This window comes from Cervus elaphus, chromosome 3 (genome assembly GCF_910594005.1).
Source record: "Cervus elaphus chromosome 3, mCerEla1.1, whole genome shotgun sequence".
Classification (NCBI taxonomy): Eukaryota; Metazoa; Chordata; class Mammalia; order Artiodactyla; family Cervidae; genus Cervus; species Cervus elaphus.
Genome location: NC_057817.1, coordinates 37,775,193 through 37,795,626, shown reverse-complemented (window position 1 = coordinate 37,795,626; position 20,434 = coordinate 37,775,193).

Here is a 20,434-nt window from a genome sequence, read left to right as displayed (position 1 = left end):
TGTTTTCAAGGTTCCTTCATGTAGCATGTATCAGTACTTCATTCCTTTTATTGCTAAATGGTATCCCATTGTATGGATACAATATGTCCATTCCATGGATATAGTCATGTTTTGCTTATCCATTTATCAGTTGATGGGTATTTGGGTTGTTTTCACTCTTTAGTAGTAGCAGTAGTAGTTGTTCAATCATGTCTGACTCTTTGTGACCCCATGGACTGTAGCCTGCCAGGCTCCTCTGTCCATGGGGATTCTCTGGGCAAGAATACTGGAGTTGGTAGCCATTCCCTTCTCCAGAGGATCTTCCCAACCCAGGGATCGAACCCAGGTCTCCTGCATTGCAGACAGATTCTTTACCATCTGGGCTACACATTTTGGCTATTATGCATAATGCTGCTATGAAGATAAGTTTTTGTGTAAACACATGTTTTCAATTCTCTCTACTAGAAATAGAATTGCTGGATCACATAGTAACTCTATGTTTAACTTTTTGAGGGAATGCCAGACTGTTTTCCAAAGTTAGTAAATTTTACATTTTCAGCTACAGTGTGTGAGGGTTCCAGTCTTCCCATATCCTTGCCAACACTTGTAATTATCCATCCTTTTTATTACAGCCAACCTAATGAGTGTGAGGTGGTATTTCATTGTCATTTGATTTGCATGAAATTCTTAATAAATTTTGAACAAGGGGCCCTCATTTTCATTTAGCCTTGGGCCTTGCAAATAATGTATTGGTCCTAGCTGGACAAAATTAATGTAAAAGGAAGTATCAGCACCCAGGGTCTACAGTCCTACCTTGTTTCTCCCAGGCATACAAAAGGCTGGGGTGTTGAAGGAAGAATAAAGCCCCCTGTTTCTGATATACCCATCAGACACCTTGGAGTAACTGTTGGGTTCATTATCAGATGAGACCTACTAGGATTTCAGTTTACCTACTTCCCTAAGCCTATGGACATTCATGCCCCACCCTTCACTTACCCCTTAAACTCGAATTCCTTCAATTGAGAGGGAACTAAGTCTTTAATTGTTCATTCAACAGCAGTTTGTTATTTACCTACTAGGCAGTGAGTTAGAGCTGGGGCTACTACAGCAAGCAGTTTCAAGTCCCAGGATTCTTAAAGCTGATAAATGCTTGACTTCAAAGACCTGCTTGGGACTTCCATGACAGTCCAGAAGTTAACGCTTCGTGGTCCACAGCAGGAAGCATGGGTTCAATTCCTGGTTGCGGAACTAAGATCCTACATGCTGCATGGTGTGCCAAAACAAAACAACAAACAAACCAACAGACCTGCTTGATTTACCATATCCATGAATACTCATTCACATTAAATCAACATTAACAGTATTTTTCCAACAAATGAAAATTTCCAACAAAATCAGTTTCTGATGGAAGATAAGGAAAAAAGAAGGTGTAGAATGCCTTAAGTCAGAGGAGGGGGGAATCTGTGAAGACATAAAATGAAAAGTAGAGAAAGGCAGAAGGTTGAAATATTTCATACTTTTGCTAAAGAGTGGCCCTGTTTGCTTACATCTGGGCAGGGCTGAGAACCACTCTGCTGAGGGATGTTTCTGTCTCGCCAAATGCCTACAGGCAGTTCTGCCTGGCTTGATTTATGAAGATGAGATTGGAACATATTTTTTTTTCCACACTGCCTCTTTCCCTGAGGATTTGTTAATTGAGGTATCACCTCTCAAGAATCATTGAGTAAAACTAATATATTACATTGCATGTTTCTGATTTCCACCAGGGCAATTATTTCACAATGTGAATTAAAGGGAAGACCACGCTCTTGAGCACGTCAAATAGAAAGCAGTTTATTCAGGACCAAATGGGGAAGAGGTTGATTTCCCTAATTTACACACTGGAATTAGACGTTATTTCATTTCTTTATCTTATTTCTAGAAATGAAATCATAAATTTCTCTTGATGGGTCAGCACAAATTAGTTTTAAGTGTTCATAATTCAGTTATCTTTGGTGTGTCTTTGACCAGCATTCAGTCAAAGTTGATTACATAACCTTGTAACATCCAAAATTGTACACTTAACCCTTTTCAATATCCTGGGATGGTTACTTCCTATCTAGAAATATTATAAAATAACCTGATACAATTTCCAGGGTTTCCTAGACTCCTAGCAACTTAGAAAAGTGCAAATGAAGGTCCTCAAGCATTTTTATATTTCTGAAGGTCCAATGAAAATCAAACCAATACATCTGCACAAGACAAAAACAACAAAAAGTCTGTGATGCTGGGAAAACTGGTCAACCACTTGTAAAAGAATGAAACTAGAACACTTTCTAACACCATACACAAAAATAAACTCAAAATGGATTAAAGATCTAAATGTAAGACCAGAAACTATAAAACTCCTAGAGGAGAACATAGGCAAAACACTCACTGACATAAATCACAGCAGGATCCTCTATGACCCACCTCCCAGAATATTGGAAATAAAAGCAAAAATAAACAAATGGGATCTAATGAAACTTAAAAGCTTTTGCACAACAAAGGAAACTATAAGCAAGGTGAAAAGACAGCCCTCAGATTGGAAGAAAATAATAGCAAATGAAGAAACAGACAAAGGATTAATCTCAAAAATATACAAGCAACTCCTGAAGCTCAATTCCAGAAAAATAAATGACCCAATCAAAAAGTGGGCCAAAGAACTAAACAGACATTTCTCCAAAGAAGACATACAGATGGCTAACAAACACATGAAAAGATGCTCAACATCACTCATTATCAGAGAAATGCAAATCAAAACCACAACGAGGTACCATTACACGCCAGTCAGGATGGCTGCTATCCAAAAGTCTACAAGCAATAAATGCTGGAGGGGGTGTGGAGAAAAGGGAACCCTCTTACACTGTTGGTGGGAATGCAAACTAGTACAGCCGCTATGGAGAACAGTGTGGAGATTTCTTAAAAAACTGGAAATAGAACTGCCATATGACCCAGCAATACCACTTCTGGACATACACACTGAGGAAACCAGATCTGAAAGAGACACGTGCACCCCAATGTTCATCGCAGCACTGTTTATAATAGCCAGGACATGGAAGCAACCTAGATGCCCATCAGCAGACGAATGGATAAGGAAGCTGTGGTACATATACACCATGGAATATTACTCAGCCGTTAAAAAGAATTCATTTGAATCAGTTCTAATGAGATGGATGAAACTGGAGCCCATTATACAGAGTGAAGTAAGCCAGAAAGATAAAGAACATTACAGCATACTAACACATATATATGGAATTTAAAAAGATGGTAATGATAACCCTATATGCAAAACAGAAAAAGAGACACAGATGTACAGAACAGACTTTTGGACTCTGTGGGAGAAGGTGAAAGTGGGATGATCTGAGAGAACAGCATCAAAACATGTATATTATCTAGGGTGAAACAGATCACCAGCCCAGGCTGGATGCATGAGACAAGTGCTCGGGCCTGGTGCACTGGGAAGACCCAGAGGGATCAGGTAAAGAGGGAGGTGGGAGGGGGGATCAGGATGGGGAATACATGTAAATCCATGGCTGATTCATGTCAATGTATGACAAAAACCACTACAATATTGTAAAGTAATTAGCCTCCAACTAATAAAAATAAATGAAAAAAAAAAAGAGAAAAAAAAAAAAAAAAAACCTAGACTTTCTCAGTCAATACCAGGAAAAAAAAAGTCTGTGATGGACTCTAATTACATTGTTTCCCACATTCACTGAATATTAGGACTGACAAACATGTGTTGTTGCTGTCATATATATATATATATATATATATATTCCTGAATATATATATAAATATTTATTTATACATATACATAAACATATGTCATTACTTAATAAAATTATTTCATAGATATTTTTTAAACTGAATACATGAGGAAGGTGTCAATCACTAAAAGCGTCCTTGACATTGAGAATTGTGGGGAAAACCTGCAATAGACTAAAAACATCACAAAATTCTATTCCTTTAGCAGGTCTTGCTTTAGAATGCAAAGCTATTCAGGAATTCTTGTTCTCACCTTCTCATCCCTATTCACAGTTTATTCCCGCTCCCAGTCACTCCCACCTGGGACCTAGAATGGTTCTTGCCTGAAGAGTAGGGCTTACAGGCAGGTTTTTTTGTAAGCTGAATAATCAAAATGATGCAATGTCGATATATTTTCTCGGCAATATCAACTTAGGTTTCGCTTTTTAGTTTTAACAATAACTGCTTTCTCTCAGCTCACTAGAGGGGCCTCTGAAATGAAAGCCCCCTGAAGTGCCAATGGGCATCCTTGTTGCAGGAAAGTTTTGAGCAAAGATAGCTGTGATTAATTTGGTGCTTCTCTAGGGGGAAGTTCTAGACCGGGCTAGTGAAATTTCTGGAGTTGGGGCTTTACTAAGAGATTTTGATCATTTGTTAGGAGTGAACCTTATCAAAGAGCACCCAGGCTCATGAAAAAGTAAGCTTAAATATGTATGTCAATAACAAAGGCAGGTAGGTACAAGGTGGCAATGAGCCATTCCCTCTAGATAGAAAACAATGGAGCAAGTCTCTTGGCGTGCTCTCACTGTCAAGAGTGGCAGCAAAAAAAATAACAATACTAAGAAGAAAGCAAGTGTTTCATTAATACTTTGCTTTCCTGCCGCCCCAAAACTGAAAGGCTTCATAGAAATCTGCCCCCACTGGAGTTTACCACTCACAGGGAGACATAAACTAACAAAAGCAAACTCTGGTATAGAGCTTTGGCTATATTATGTGACAGGTAAACAAAAGCACTCCATCTCTGGCAAACAGCCTCTGATGCCTGTAGTTTCAGACATTGCAAGGCCAGAGTGAATAGAAAAGGCTGGATGCTGTTTTGTTTTGTTTCAGTTAGTAAATACAGCTACCATGAGCCATAAGTACATGCTATTTATATACTAGATTTTTTAAATTCTTTATTCTATAGGCAATAAAAAGCCATTAAAAGTTTTCTAAACAAGCAAATGACAATCTCGAACTTGCGTGCAAGAAGATAAGGCTGGTGGCTGTATGAAGGATGGATGGGCTGATGGAGAGACTGTGGGTGAGGCAGATAAGGAGCTTCTTGCAAAAGATGGTGCCAGGCCAAGGTAGGATAAAGGCAGATAGTGGCTGGAGGTGATAGATAAAAGGAACATGGTGAAGAATAAAAATCACTAGCAGTTAGCTGGCTGATTAGGAGTGAGAGAGAGGGAGGCAGAGCAATGATACTGAGGAACTGACGATGAGAAAGGCATGTATTGAAAAACTGTAAAGAATACATTCTGTGGTGGTTTTATAGATGCTTATGGAATCTTGCCCACAAGCCTCAGTGAATGGTGAACACCCAGTAGGACCTGCTCAGATGACTGGGCTGATAACTGCCTCAAATCAAAAGTGAGCCCATGGGTGTAGCTGCAGCACAGCCACAAAAGCCCAGATTTGAAGTTAACTGCTTGGATTTGGATATCTACATGCCACCCTCTCTCCACTACCCTCATGTGATCTAGGGCTGGCTACTAACTCTGTCAGAACCACTGCTTTCTGATCCAAAAATGAGGATGATGTCCAGCATTATTTCAGGATGGCACCTACTGCAGGCCTAGCATGTATCAGGGGCCTAACAATTGGTAATGGTTATCATCAGCCACACAGATTTCCTATTTGGGGCTCAGAGGGAATGCATGACTTTCCCGAGGTCAAGGTCATACAGTAAATTAGTAATAAAACCAGAACATAAAGTCAGTTTGTCTAACATAATCTTCCCCCAAGCTAGATTTCCCAGATGCAAGCACGAGAGGTGGTCTCTGTGACCTGTGCACATCTCCTTGTCAGATCCTGAACAAGATCCAAAGCAAATCACCAAAAGCTTCCATGTCCAATATCAAAACATTTTTCTGCTTACAGTGTTTACTATCATCGTCCTTAGCTCATGTAACAATTTTTTACAATTCTGAATGACACAATATACTGCATTGTTTTTGTCATCTACTTCAACAAAACTGCCCCAGAACTTACTGGCTTGATAAGGACAATTTGTAATTTCTCTCAATTCTGCACCTTGTCTAGGTGCAGATGGAAGGTTCTTCTGCTCCACATGCTGTTGGCTGGGATCAGCCTTGTGGCTGCATTAGGTAGAAGTTCAGCTATAAAGTCCAAAACGCCTTCACTCATGTGCATCTGAGGTTGTGACTCGAATGGGTCCCCCTCTCTCTCTTTCCACATTCTTCAGTTCTCTGGCCTGAACTTCTTTACTTAGCAGCTGAGTCCCAAAGGGCAAAGCAAAAGTTGACTTCAGGCTAGGGCTCAGAAGTCCAGGTCACCTCCACTGCATTCTGTTGGTCAAGCATCCCACGGCCAGGTACAGAAGGAAGGAAACAGACTCCATCCCCTAATGTACACATGTTCCCACAAGGATAGAGAGAATTGTTGGGAGGAAGCATTGATGGACCTCTTTGAAAGTATTAATATACTGTACAAGGAATTTTACAAGTATTATGATTTTATAAGAAAAACACTACTTGTAAAATCTGAGCTTCAGAGTCAACAGTGAACTATTTCATTAGGACTTTTTAGAAAATATCTCATCTATACATGAATAAAATTTTCCTTTTGTAAATGTCTTTTACCTTTGATTTCCCAGAAAGCACTGAACAATTGTAGTTGGTCAGATTGTGGGCTTCAAGGAGATGCCCAAATCCCTAAAACCTATAAATGTGGTGTTATTTGGAAAAACGGTCTTTGCAGATGTCATTAAATTAAGAATTTTAAGATAAGACCATACTAGATGACCCAGGTGGGCCCCAAAGCCAATGACTAGTATCTTCATAAGAGACACAAGAAGAGAAAACACATAAAAGAGAAGGTGATGGGAAGACAGAAGCAGACATTAAGGCAGTCACAAGCCAAAGAAGCCAAGGAATGCCCCCAGCCACCAGAAGCCAAAAGGGAAGGAAGAATTCTTCCCTAGAGTCTCTAGAGGGAGGGTGGCCCTACTTACAGCTTGATCCAAGACTTCTGTCCTCCAGGACATCAGAGAATTAATTTCTGTTATTTTAAACTACCCAGTTTTCAATAATTTTCTACAGCAGTCATAGAAAACTAATCAAGGAACTTCCCTACTTATAATTAAGACAACAATAGTCCCTCCTGTCAGTTGGAGATACATTCCAAGATCTCCAGTGGATGTCTGAAACCACCGATAGTACACAACCCTAAGTTGTTTTTTTTTTTGCCTATACCTACATACAAAGTTGAATTCATAAATTAGGTACAACGAGAGATTAACAACAATAACTATAAGAAGACAATTATATCATATACTGTAGTAAAATTATGTGAATGTGGTCTCTCTTTTTCAAAATATCTTACAAACGTGATGCCTTTTCCATCTTAATTCAGCACTTATCACACACTACAGGTATAACTTTTGCAGTTTGACGTTTGACAACAAAACTAGCAGGAATTTCCTTTTCCCTCTTCACATCTTCACAGGATCAAAGATTCACTCTTAGCATAGATATTAGCAGGTCAGCATAGATTTCACCTTTCTACCCAAAGAAAGCACTTTGTGGCTTTGGCATGCCACTCCTCTTGCCTCCAGGGCCATTATTAAGCAAAATAAAGGCAATCTGAACTGCAGCACAGCACCCTGGGATCTGATAGCCCAGTCCTCTACTGACTAACAGGCAGGAGACAAGGATCAGAGCACCACAGCAAGACTTCATCACCCTCCTCAGAAGGGCGTATAATTCTGAGCTTATGAATGGTTTATTTCTGGAAAGTTCCATTTAATACTTTCGGACCACAGTTGACCAAGGGTAACAAACTTTGGAAAGGAGCAGACAGATAAGCAGTAACTACTGTAAACATTTTACTCCCATTTTAGGATTGAGATGCACAGGTCCATGGCTCCTACTTTCCCAGCCCTTCAGTAGAGACTCTGCCTAAGGTCCTTTCCCTGAAAACTCAACTCAGCCCAGGTCTAAGCCTCTCCTTGAGCCTGGACAACTAGGTCCCACTCTAATTATGCCATCTTGCTGCTTCCGGTCTGTTTAAGCCAGAGCTGAACTCTGAGATTTACCCTACTCCTGAAAACTGAGTCTGGGCTCCTTATGGAAGGGGAGATGTGTGGGAGTCCTTTTGAAGTATCCCCAATTTGCTCCCCTGTTTCTCCCTCCTGTCCCCCCACCCACCATAGTATTATCCTAGTTTTTTCTTTCTCAGCTTCTTACCTACCCTGAGGAGGAGAGGCTGAACCAGGCCGTGGACATTAACCCCCGCCTTCCAGGAGCTATTCTCCAATTTCTGAGAGTGGAGAAAGGCCTGGACATGCTCAGACTTCATCTCTGATTTCCTCTTGGTCGCAAACTATTAAAACAAAACTACCTAAAAGTTCGGACCTGTGCCGAGACACTGGAACGAGAAGGGCCCAGCCTGCCTCCAGCAGTGCTCCTCAGGCTGGGGAGGAGACTGCAAGGACAGTAGGGGGCTGAGCGCGTGCAAGCCCAGGTCCTAAGTGGGGAGACACAGACGACAGGACAGGATCAAAGGTGGACACATATAGGTGATGTGATACGGTCTTTGGACTTGATCAGGATTTTATTTTATTCCTCCTGAGGCAAATTGATTTTTCCCTCTGTTGCCCCTTATTTATTGCTGAGTAAAACGATCCTTTATAGACTCAGTGCTGAGAGAATGGGACTTCTTGCTTTCTTTTGAGGGTCTGGCATGTCATTCGCAGGGTGCACTTTGCCATCTGTCATGGTCCCAGCATGAGCCAAAATGAATATGAATAGGTAAAAAATAATAATAATAAGTTTTTAATTAAACTAAATAAGGCAATTAAAACACCTGGCACAAAGGATCTTAAGAAATGGTGTCTCTTATTCCTACTATTCTTATGCTCTCTGCCTGTTTCTCTAGTTCACACTCTTCATACCCAGTGGGCCTGGAGCTGAGCCCCAGTCTGGTTAAGTGAGGCCTCTTGCCCCCAGCAACTGGCTACCCCATTGCAAACAACAGAATCAGTGTAGCAAAATTAACCGCAAGGTCAAAACCTGACTTTGAACTGTAAAGGCAGAGCATCTGACACTTGTACTGCCAACTGCTTTCTATAGCAGCTTGAGTACCTGCCATAGGGCACCCCCTGATACTTCTTTTTTCTGAGTTAACAATGTATTTGATAGTCATTGGATGTCGACTCAGATTCAGATTAAGCTGCTCATAAATCCTGCATTTATCCTACCAGGATCTCATGAGCTAGGCTGTAAAAGCCCAGAATGTTTATAGGATTCAGAACTGACTGCCTGCACCCAAAACCTGGGGCATTTCGTGCTGTGACCCACCCCTGAAGCAGAAAGGAAGTGGATCTTCAGGCTCTTCGGCCCCTCCTTGTAATGGTTCAGACAGATTCTCTCATTAAAGCTTCCTCCTTAATTACTGACATACATGCAATTCAAGTTACTTTCTTGCAATTATGTTATTCAGCAATAATTGGATTTCTAGTTTTAATTGGGCCCTAAATTAGCAATAGCTTTCATGAAAGCCATTACAGTGATTTCTAACTACAGTTTTTGCTGCTTTTTGAGTACATTATATTTCAAACAGAATGATTCACCAGTGGAAGAAGTCACAGCTGTGGCGAACTCTTACACGGGTTGCTCTTAATGATTACAAGTTGGGTGCTATTCTGTTGTAACTAAACATTTGCTGCAAATACTATCCCTCGAGTATTGCTATGTCACAAGAGAGGCAGCCTCTTGCCCAAGGTTAAAACACATAATTCTGTCTGTGATGAAGATCCAGTCATGTAAGCAGCTATTTAGCTTGGTTAAATGGGGGAGAGAATCTATTACTTACCATCTGCTAATGCAGATAAACATAATACAAAATAAAGAAAATCAAATTTTGTTGAACCTATAGAAGACATAATCCCCTTGGTTTCTTCCATTCCTAAAGGGATCATCTACTCAAATCAACTCAACAAATGGGCTGAGTGTCAGCTATGCACTAGTCATTGCAGAGGACACTAAGCTATTAATAGTAAGAGACAATACAGTGATGCAGTTAAGAGTATTAATATAAGCTTTGGAGTCAGACCACTTCCTGGCTGTGTGATCTTAGGCAAATTACTTAATTTCTCTGAGGCTCTATTTTCTCATTTGTAAAATATACCACAAGGTAGCTGTGTGGATGAAGTGATTTGCTACATGTAAAGAACTTTTAAAAGTGCTGGCATGTGGTAATCACTTATTAAGTATTAGTTCTATTATTCTGGTTTAAGGTGGCAAGGACAAATCTACATTACTCATCACTCTATTCCCAGAATCCAGAACAGTGATTGATAGATGACAAGTGCTCAAGATGGGCTTTTAGTCTAATAGAGAAATCCATGACTACAGAGAGTACCTTAAGAGAGAAGAGATTTAAAGGAGAGAGTAACTGTGCCTAGTTTGGGGTATACCAGTCAGGACATCTGGTAGTAAATGGATAGAACATCCAAAAGGAATAATTGAGGAGCATTTCATGAAATAACTACTTATGAAGAAATGGGGCAAATTTATAGAAACAAGCAAAACTGGCAAAGCACTGCAGGCTTAGCAAAAGCAGACTGCTGCCAATGCAGGAGGGGACTTCCCAGGTGGCTCAGGGGTATAGAGTTCACCTGCCAATGAAGGAGAGGCCAGAGACACAGGTTTGATCCCTGGGTCCGGAAGATGCTGTGGAGTAGGAAATGGCAACCCACTCCAGTATTCTTGCCTGGAAATCTCCACGGACAGAGGAGCCTGGCAGGCTACAGTCCATGGGGTTGCAAAGAGTCAAACACAACTGAGTGCACACACACACACATTATCATCTCTAGACCTCAGAGTATCTGAAAAGGCAGAAGCAGTCAAGAGCAGCAGCCTTTAAGCAGAGTGCAATCTGTGCCACCCGTAGTTGAACAAGAAGGGCATCAGGGCAATAATACCCTGACTGCTCTCTCTCTCTTTCCCCCTCATACTGTACAACTGGCCATCTCAATTAGAAACCAGACGGTAAATGACACAACCCATATAGACTAGCCTCCTAAGCACCCATCAAAGTGAACAAGGGTAGAGAGTGAATCTGGAAAAGTAGGCAGAGAACATTTAATTTAGGGGGAAAGTAGGAAGAGATTTGATAGGGGAGGAATTTAACTTGAACCTTTTAGCAAGGTTGGACTATTTATGCAAGGTGAAGTTGAAAGGGTGGGGAAGGTGTCCCAGGTGGAAGGAACAGTATGAGTAAATTAAGGCAAGAAACAGATTTAAGAATCAAAATTAATCCAATTTGACTGTTTAGAATAGGACATAAACTTGTAAGAAAAGATAACATTGAAAAGATAGATTAGAACATTTCACAGAATGTCTCAGTGCTAGGGCAAGATGGGAGACTTGGTTCTGGAGGCAGGAAAGGCCACGAAGTCAGGAGTCCAGCAGATAAGGATCAGAGTTATGGCCTAAGAAGTCTGATTTTATACAGGTGCATCAGAAATACACAGAAAAACTACACAAGAAAGGTCCTAATGATTTGGATAACCATGATGGTGTGGTCACTCAGAGCCAGACATACTGGAGTATGATGTCAAACGGGCCTTATGAAGCATTACTACTAAGAACAAAGCTAGTGGAGGTGACAGAATTCCAGCTGAGCTATTTCAATTTCTAAAAGATGATGCTGTTAAAATGCTACACTCGATGCATCAGCAAATTTGGGAAACTCAGCAATGGCCACAGTACTGGAAGAAGTAGTTTTCATTCCAATCTCAAAGAAGGGCAATGTCAAAAAAGGTTCAAACTACCATACAATTGCACTTATTTCACATGCTAGCAAGGCTATGTTCAAAATCCTTCAAGCTAGACTTCAGCAGTACATGAACCAAGAACTTTCAAATGTACAAGTTGGGTTTCAAAGGGACAAAGGAACCAGAGATCAAATTGCCAATATTTGTTGGATCATGGAGAAAGCAAGGGAATTCCACAAAAATATCTACTTCTGCTTCATTGACTACACTAAAGCCTTTGACTATATGGACCACAACAAACTGTGGAAAATTCTTAAAGAGATGGGAATACCAGACCACCTAACCTGTCTCCTGAGAAACCTGTATGCAGGTCAAGAAGCAAAAGTTAGAACTGGGAACAACTGACCGTTCAAAATTGGGAAAGGAATATGACAAGGCTGTATATTGTCATTCTGCTTATTTAACTTATACGTGGAGTACATCATGCGAAACGCCAGGATAGATGAATCACAAGCTGGAGTCAAGATTTCCAGGAGAAATATTAACCTCAGCTATGTAGATGATAACCACTCTAATAGCAGAAGGTGAATAGGAACTAAAGAGCCTCTTAATGAGGGTCAAAGAGGAGAGTTAAAAAGTTGGCTTAAAACTCAACGTTAAAAAACTAAGATCATGGCATCTGATCCCATCACTTCATGGAAAATAGATGGGGAAACAATGGAAACAATGATAGACTTTATTTTCCTGGACTCCAAAATCACTGCAGATGGTGACTGCAGCCATGATATTAATAAACACTTGCTCCTTGGAAGGAAAGCTCTGACAAACCTAGGCAGTGTATTAAAAAGCAGAGACATCACTTTGCCAACAAAGATTCATATAGTCAAAGCTATGGTTTTTCCAGTAGTCATGTATGGATGTGAAAGTTGTACCACAAAGAATGCTGAGCTCCAGAAGAATTGATACTTTTGAATTGGGATACTGGAGAAGACTCTTGAGAGTCCCTTGGACTGCAAGATCAAACCAGTCAATCCTAAAGGAAATCAGCCCTGAATATTCATTGGAAGGACTGATGCTGAAGCTGAAGCTCATGTACTTTGGCCACTTCATGTGAAGAGCTGACTCACTGGAAAAGACCCTGATGCTGGGAAATATTGAAGGTGAAAAGGAGAAGAGGGCAGCAGAGGATAAGATGGTTAGATAGCCTTACCAACTGAATGGACATGAATTTGAGCAAACACTGGGAGAGAGCGGAGGATAGAGGAGCCTGGCGTGCTGCCGTCCATGGAGTCACAAAGAGTCAGACAAGACTTAGCAACTGAAAAACAACAATCAGAAAAGACTGGAAAGTGAAAAGATTAGTGCCAATAATATGATCTGAGAGGTGTGAATATTTGTCCAAGGGAGAGAAAAACAAAAAAAAAAACCCCAAAAACAGTGTGAACCCAGGTGTGAGCCACAGGGGTGGGACTAAGGAAGCAGATGGGTTATGTGTGAGGTGGGGGACAGGGGTCAAGAGTTCACAAAGAGTCAAAGGTCATTCCAACATGTTTGGCTTGGATGGCTAGACGCGTAAAAGGAGGAAGGCAAGGATAGAGAAGATGTGAGAAGATTCAGCTCTTGGGAACAGAGGAGCAGCGAGAAACAGTCAGTGAGTGTCCTCTTGTGTATTCCCCACAGACCTCACACGGCACCCTTGGATTCCAGCCAGCTGGATTCTACTCCAACTCACTTCTGCCTGGACTCACCACTGTTACTCTGACAGCCCCCTGGTTGACCTGATTTGGTTTCTTTGGTACATGACTCATTTTCAGGCCCCTGGCTGCTTCTCATCCTGAAGCTCAACCCTGGTTCTGAACCCACCCCTCGTTAACCTCAGGACTTCAAGCCTCTTGTGTTTAGTTATTCAGCTCCGGACCCATTCATATTCAGGCCACAGCAATGCTGTTCTCCAGAACTTTCCGTGATGATGAACGTGTTCTATACCTTCACTGTCCAGTATGGTAGCCACTAGCACATGTGATTAGTAAGACTGAGGAAATGAACCTTTAATTTTAATTAATTCTAATTTGGATAGCCTCGAGGTAGGAAGCTCATTTCAGTGGGAAGGATGAAAAAGAATGAAGGTGTGCTAGATTTTGAATTTTTAAACAGATGTTGCGGGAGCTAGCCCTGGAGAAACTATTGTAAAAGTGAAGTTTGTCTTTAGCATGGTTTCAGCTTTACTTCTACTTCCCTTCCATACACATAGTTATCCGTCAGAAGCTACTCTGAGCCCCTTAGCCTGGACCTGCTCTGCCCTACCTCTCCTTGGAACATCTACAATGCGTGTCGCAGCTGCTACAAACTCGTCTCCCCACCAGGCCAGGTTTGAGCACTAGGCAACTAAAACAAAGAAAGCAGACCACACGCGGCAGGGCCGATCAAACGAAAGTGTCCAGCTGAACCCCCTTCTGGGGAATGAAAACTCTAAATCTCACTCTAAACCCTGCTCTAGGTTTTATCCATAGGAGTTTTTTTTCAGAGTGACTTTATTTCATCCTCAATTTAAAAAAATTAATTTACCGAGAAATCTAAAAGATACAAATGGGCTTATTTACAAAACAGACATAGAATCACAGATATAGAAAAGAGACTTACAGTTACCAAAGGGGAAGAGCAGGGGGAGGAATAAATGAGGAATTTGGGATTAACAGACACACAGAATTATATTAATGTATAAAATAGATAAACAACAAAGTCCTACTGTAAAGCACAGGAAACTATATTCAATATCTTATAATAACCTATAATGGAGAAGAATATGAAAAAGGAAAAAGAATATATATATATGTATAACTGAAACACTCTGCATTTTAATGTTCTAAAATACTACATAATTTAATTATGTTGTGTTTATTATTTAAAGCTTCTCTCCCCACGCAAGAATGTAAGCACAAGGGCAGGAAATTTTGTGTATACTGTTCATTGCTACACCAGATTACCAAGAGCAGGGACTGTTGGACAAATGAATTGGTCCTGGTGAGGGAGACATGGGCTGTGGCGAGTGGTACAAGGAGGCATCAAGATTCTAAGAGTGAGTTTAAACTGGAGTAGGATCCCAGACAATAGTTGAAGGGTACAAGAAATAAGATTTAGCTTAAGACAAGACCAAAATGTAAAATCTGTGGGCAATTCCCAAAGAACAATCACTCCTGACCACTAGGTTAGAAAAGACTGTGAAAACAAGCCTGACTCTAGCAAATGCACATTGCAATCAATCCGTTATGTCTGCCGTGAGTGCAGGACTGCTCTGTATTTGTCTATCTTGACCAGAGAAATGAAGGAGTAAGGCTTCAGCCCAAGGGCCTGTGATTCAGGCCAGCTGTTCAATCCAGTAAAGGAATTTGAGGTCACTGAAAAAAATAAAAACACTCGCCTAGTCATCCAATCTGTTAAACACAGCAGGGTGATATTAGGAAGAAATACAAGTGATGCCTATGTCCCCCACAGAATACAACATATTTCAAAATAAAGGCATCAGGATGCATCCACTGGTTCAACCAATGTCTACTTATTATCTCTGTTCCAAGCATCATTCTAGGCACATTCATTCTGGAAGACACAGCATTAATAAAACACAAAATTCCCTGCCTTCAAGAAGCTCACAATCTAGTGACAATAATCACAATAGCCAAAATATATAATATGATATACAGTGGTTAGAATTAAGCTGAACGGGGGTTAGAAAGTATGTATGGGAGTAGAATTGTTGGAATTTCAGATAGAGTAGCCCAGGAGGGCTTCATGCAACTGATAAATTGAAGATCCACCTCTTGTGGGCTGGAAACCCTAATTACAACAGAATTGCATTAGGATGGCTTGACTATTTTGGTGATACTGGCCTTGCAGACACCAGACTTGGCACCTAGAGAACATTCCCTACAGGGGAACAGGATGCTGGCTCGTTTTGTTGTGAGTCTTAGCTGGTTCTTTGGAGTCACCCAGAAGCGAGGACTTCCCACTGCCCTCTCTCCTGGCACAGACAGGAGGGTCTCCTGGCCATGGACCCTCTTAGCAGGCTGATGAAGCCTGAATTCCTTTTTAGAATAATTTTTTCAAGACATAAAATAAAATCCATGGTATTAGAAAGAAAAAAGATTTATACTGAAATTTAATTATCAAATATTTTAATAAATTAGTCATATATTAATAATAATATATGTGATTCTTTATTAATGTGTTAAATAATAAAATCTAGAGACAGGTATAATAGCTACCATAATTTCAAAGACAGAATAATTGAAAATATTTTGATATGTCTGAATTAATAGCATAATATTTTAAAAATTGATTTCTATTGCTGACAGTCTCTTGGGGTTTGTAGTTGAATAAATGCTACACATTTGTAGTTGAATCCTATATTTGTAGTTGAATAAATGCTAAATTTCAGCTATATGTAAGCTAAAATAAAATAGTCATCTTTCCCCAGTCCAAGTTCATGGACTCCTTGAAGAGTTCCACTGGCCTAATCCTGTCATGCCGTCTTCATGGTCACAATAGGCAGATGCTAATGAAAGCAAAACTAACACAGAGTGTTGATTCAAAGGGCCATTACCCTTCCTTGGAGACAGAAAATAGTTGAACTATTTGGTTTGCTGAGCCTTTGCTATTCCCAAATAAATTCTAATTATACATAATCATGAGGAAGATGGTCGTGGATAACTTGTGGAGACCATCTCATTAATTTATAATCAGTTTTCATAAAATTTACTCATTTAGCAAATATATATTGAGCACAAATGATATGACGAGCACTCTTCTATATGTATTCTATATGTGTAGTATATTCTATATACTAGGAATACATTAATAAACAAATAGATCCCCCCAAAAGCCCTTCCCTCATAACCTGGAGATTCCAGTGGAGAGTGGTTGGAGGCAGGGGCTGGTAGAAGTGGTAGTGAGACAATAAACTCAAACAAATGATATAAACAATATCATAGACAGGAGACAAGCGCTGTGAAAATATATATATAACATTGTAAGGAGTCAGAGGGAGAGATGCAACTTTAAATGGAGAGATCAAGGTAAAGGTAATTAGGAAGTTGAAGGTGATATTTAAGAAAACAATTGAAGGAGATGAAATCAATCAAATGACTTATCTCTCCCAAAGTGACCACATTTTCAATAGGCAGCGTGGCTAACACAAGGAGTTCAAGAATGGAATTCAACATGTACCCCCAGTGTTCACTGCAGCACTGTTTACAACAGCCAGGACATGGAAGCAACCCAGCTGTGCACTGACAGATGAAGGGATAAAGAAGTTGTAGTCTGTATATACAATGGAATATTACTCAGCCATAAAAAGGAACATATTTGAGTCAGTTGCAGTGAGGCAGATGAACCCAGAACCTGTTATACAGAGTGAAGTAAGTCAGAAAGAGAAAAACAAATATAGTATATTAAAGCCTGCACATGGAATTTAGAAAAATGGTACTGATGAACCTATTTGTAGGGAAGGAGTAGAGACACAGATGTAGAGAACGAACTTGTGGACACAGCGGGGGGAGTCCAGCTCAGCTGCTCAGTCGTGTCTGACTCTTTGAGACCCCATGGACTACAGCACGTCAGGCTTCCCTGTCCATCATCAACTCCCAGAGCTTTCTCAAACTCAGGTCCATCAAGTTGGTGATGGCATCCAACCATCTCATACTCTGTCATCCCCTTCTCCTCCTGCCTTCAATCTTTCTCAGCATCAGGGTCTTTTCTAATGAGTCTGTTCTTTGCATCAGGTGGCCAAAGTATTGGAGTTTCAGCTTCAGCATCAGTCCTTCGAGTGAATATTCAGGGTGGATTTCTTTTAGGATTGACTGATTGGATCTCCTTGCAGTCCAAGGGACTCTCAAGAGTCTTCTCTAACAACACAGTTCAAAAGCATCAATTTTTTGGTGCTCAGCTTTCTTTATGGTCCAACTCTCACATCCATACACGACCACTGGAAAAACCATGGCTTTGACTAGATGGACTTTTGTTGGCACAGTAACGTCTCTGTTTTTTAATATGCTGTTTGGGTTGGTCATAGCTTTTCTTCCAAGGAGCAAGCGTCTTTTAATTTCATGGCTGCAGTCACCATCTGCAGTGATTTTGGAGGCCAAGAAAATAAAGTCTGTCACTGTTTCCGTTGTTTCCCCCACCTATTGGCCATGAAGTGATTGGACCGGATGCCATGATCTTAGTTTTTTGAATGCTGAGTTTTAAGCCAGCTTTTTCACTCTCCTCTTTCACTTTCATTAAGAGGCTCTTTAGTTCCTCTTCACTTTCTTTCTTCCATAAAGGTGGTGTCATCTGCATATCTGAAGTTATTGATATTTCTCCCAGCAATCTTGATTCTAGCTGTGCTTCATCCAGCCCGGCATTTCGTATGATGTACTCTGCATATAAGTTAAATAATCAGGGTGACAATATACAGCCTTGGGGTATTCCTTTCCCAATTTGGAACCAGTCCATTGCTTCATATCTGGTTCTGTCATTTCTTGACCTGCATACAGATTTCTCAGAAGGCAGGTCAGGTGGTCTGGAATTCCCATCTCTTTAAGAATTTCCCATAGTTTGTTGTGATCCACACTGTCAAAGGTTTTGGGGTAGTCAATAAAGTAGAAGTAGATGTTTTTCTGGAACTCTCTTGCTTTTTCTATAATCCAACAGATGTTGGCAATTTGATCTCTGGTTCCTCTGCCTTTTCCAAACCCAGCTTGAACATCTGGGAGTTCTCGGTTCATGTACTATTGGAGCCTCACTTGGAGAATATTGAGCATTACTTTGCTAGCATGTGAGATGAGTGCAATTGTGCAGTAATTTGAACATTGGAATGAAAACTGATGTTTTCCAGTCCTGTGTCCACTGCTGAGTTTTCCAAATTGGCTGGCATACTGAGTGCAGCACTTTCACAGCATCATCTTTTAGGATTTGAAATAGCTCAACTAGAATTCCACCACCTCCACTAGCTTTGTAGTGATGCTTCCTAAGGCCCACTTAACTTCGCATTCCAGGATGTCTGGCTCTAGGTGAGTAATCACACCACATGGTTATCTGGGTCATGAAGATCTTTTTTGTATAGTTCTTCTGTGTATTCTTACCACCTTGCCTCAATACTTTCTGCTTCTGTTAGATCCATAGCATTTCTGTCCTTTATTGTGACCATCTGTGCATGAAGTGTTCCCTTGATATCTCTAATTTTCTTGAAGAGATCTCTAGTCTTTCTCATTCTATTGTTTTCCTCTATTTCTTTGCATTGATCGCTGAGGAAGGCTTTTTTATCTCTCCTTTCTAGTCTTTGGAACTCTGCATTCAGATGGGTATTTCTGGGGAAAGGAGAGGGTAGGACAAACTAAGGAAGTATATAGTACCATGTGTAAGATAGCTAGCTAGTGGGAAGCTGCTATCTAACACACGGAGCCCAGCCTGGTGCTTTGTGATAACCTAAAGGGGCAGGATTGGGGGGTGGTGGGAGGGAGGCTCCAGAGGGAGGAGATGTATATATACAGTTATGACCGATTCGTGATGGGATACAGCAGAAACCAACACAAACATTGTAAAGCAATTATCCTCCCATTAAAAGCTAAAAATAAACAAAAGCCCATGATAAAAACAAAAACAAAACACAAGAAAGAACAGAGTCAAGAATCCTTGTCCCTGTTCACTCTCTACCAGTTGACTTTTCCTGGACTAGTTTCCTCATCTGTGAAAGGAGAGAAAGTCCTAAACTAGGTCAGGTGTTATAGAACCATGATTGGCACAACCATCAGGTGGAGGAGGTAACTGGGGGCCCTGGAGGGAGATGCTGCTGCTAGAGGCTAAGCAGGGAATGATCTGAGTCATTTCCTCAGCTTCAACTTTTGATCTGTTTTATATAATGTGACTGCAAATCAGATTTTGTTTGAAAAAAGTGTTTCACTACACATCCTCCTTCCAAAGAAGTCTGAAAACCACAAATAGTAATTATAAAATTTTATCTTTTAAATAAAAGATTGTATTTGTTTTAAATAATAAAAATAGTTTAAATAATTATTCAAAAGAGAAATCATGACTGTGATGTACACTGCAGCCTTGATTCTTCACTGCTCACAGCTTGCCTGTGATTTCACTACTTCTCTCTGGGCTTTATTTCATTACTTTACACACAGTGGTATTTAGAGTGATGATAATGAGTTTCAAAACAAATCTAATGAAATGTGCATTTCTGTAGAAGTGTGAGTCCCTAGAATAAACAAGTATTGATTTAGGGAACCAAATTACCCAGCAACCAGGGGAGGGGGGCTGCCCCAGGAAGATGCATGTGCAGCCTGCATTTCTTTGCCCTTCTTCCTGGCACTGCGCTGCCCCCACCTGCTCCACTAATACACTCTGGATTGATTCTATTAAAGGATCATCTGATCATTTCCATTGAAAATAGTCCTCCAGTTGACGCAGGGGTGTGCTCACCTAGAGGAATTTTCTAATAGGCGATAGATCGTCAGTACAGGGTCCGCTCAGTCAGACATCAGACACAGCATACCCACATAACTGATTAGATTGCTCTCCCCATAAATATTCCACCACCAAGGAAGAGATTTACGATATTGTATCTTCAGTTCAATTTTCAGAACGATTTACAGCTCACACACATCCAAAAACTTATTACCAACTGCATTATTTGAAAAC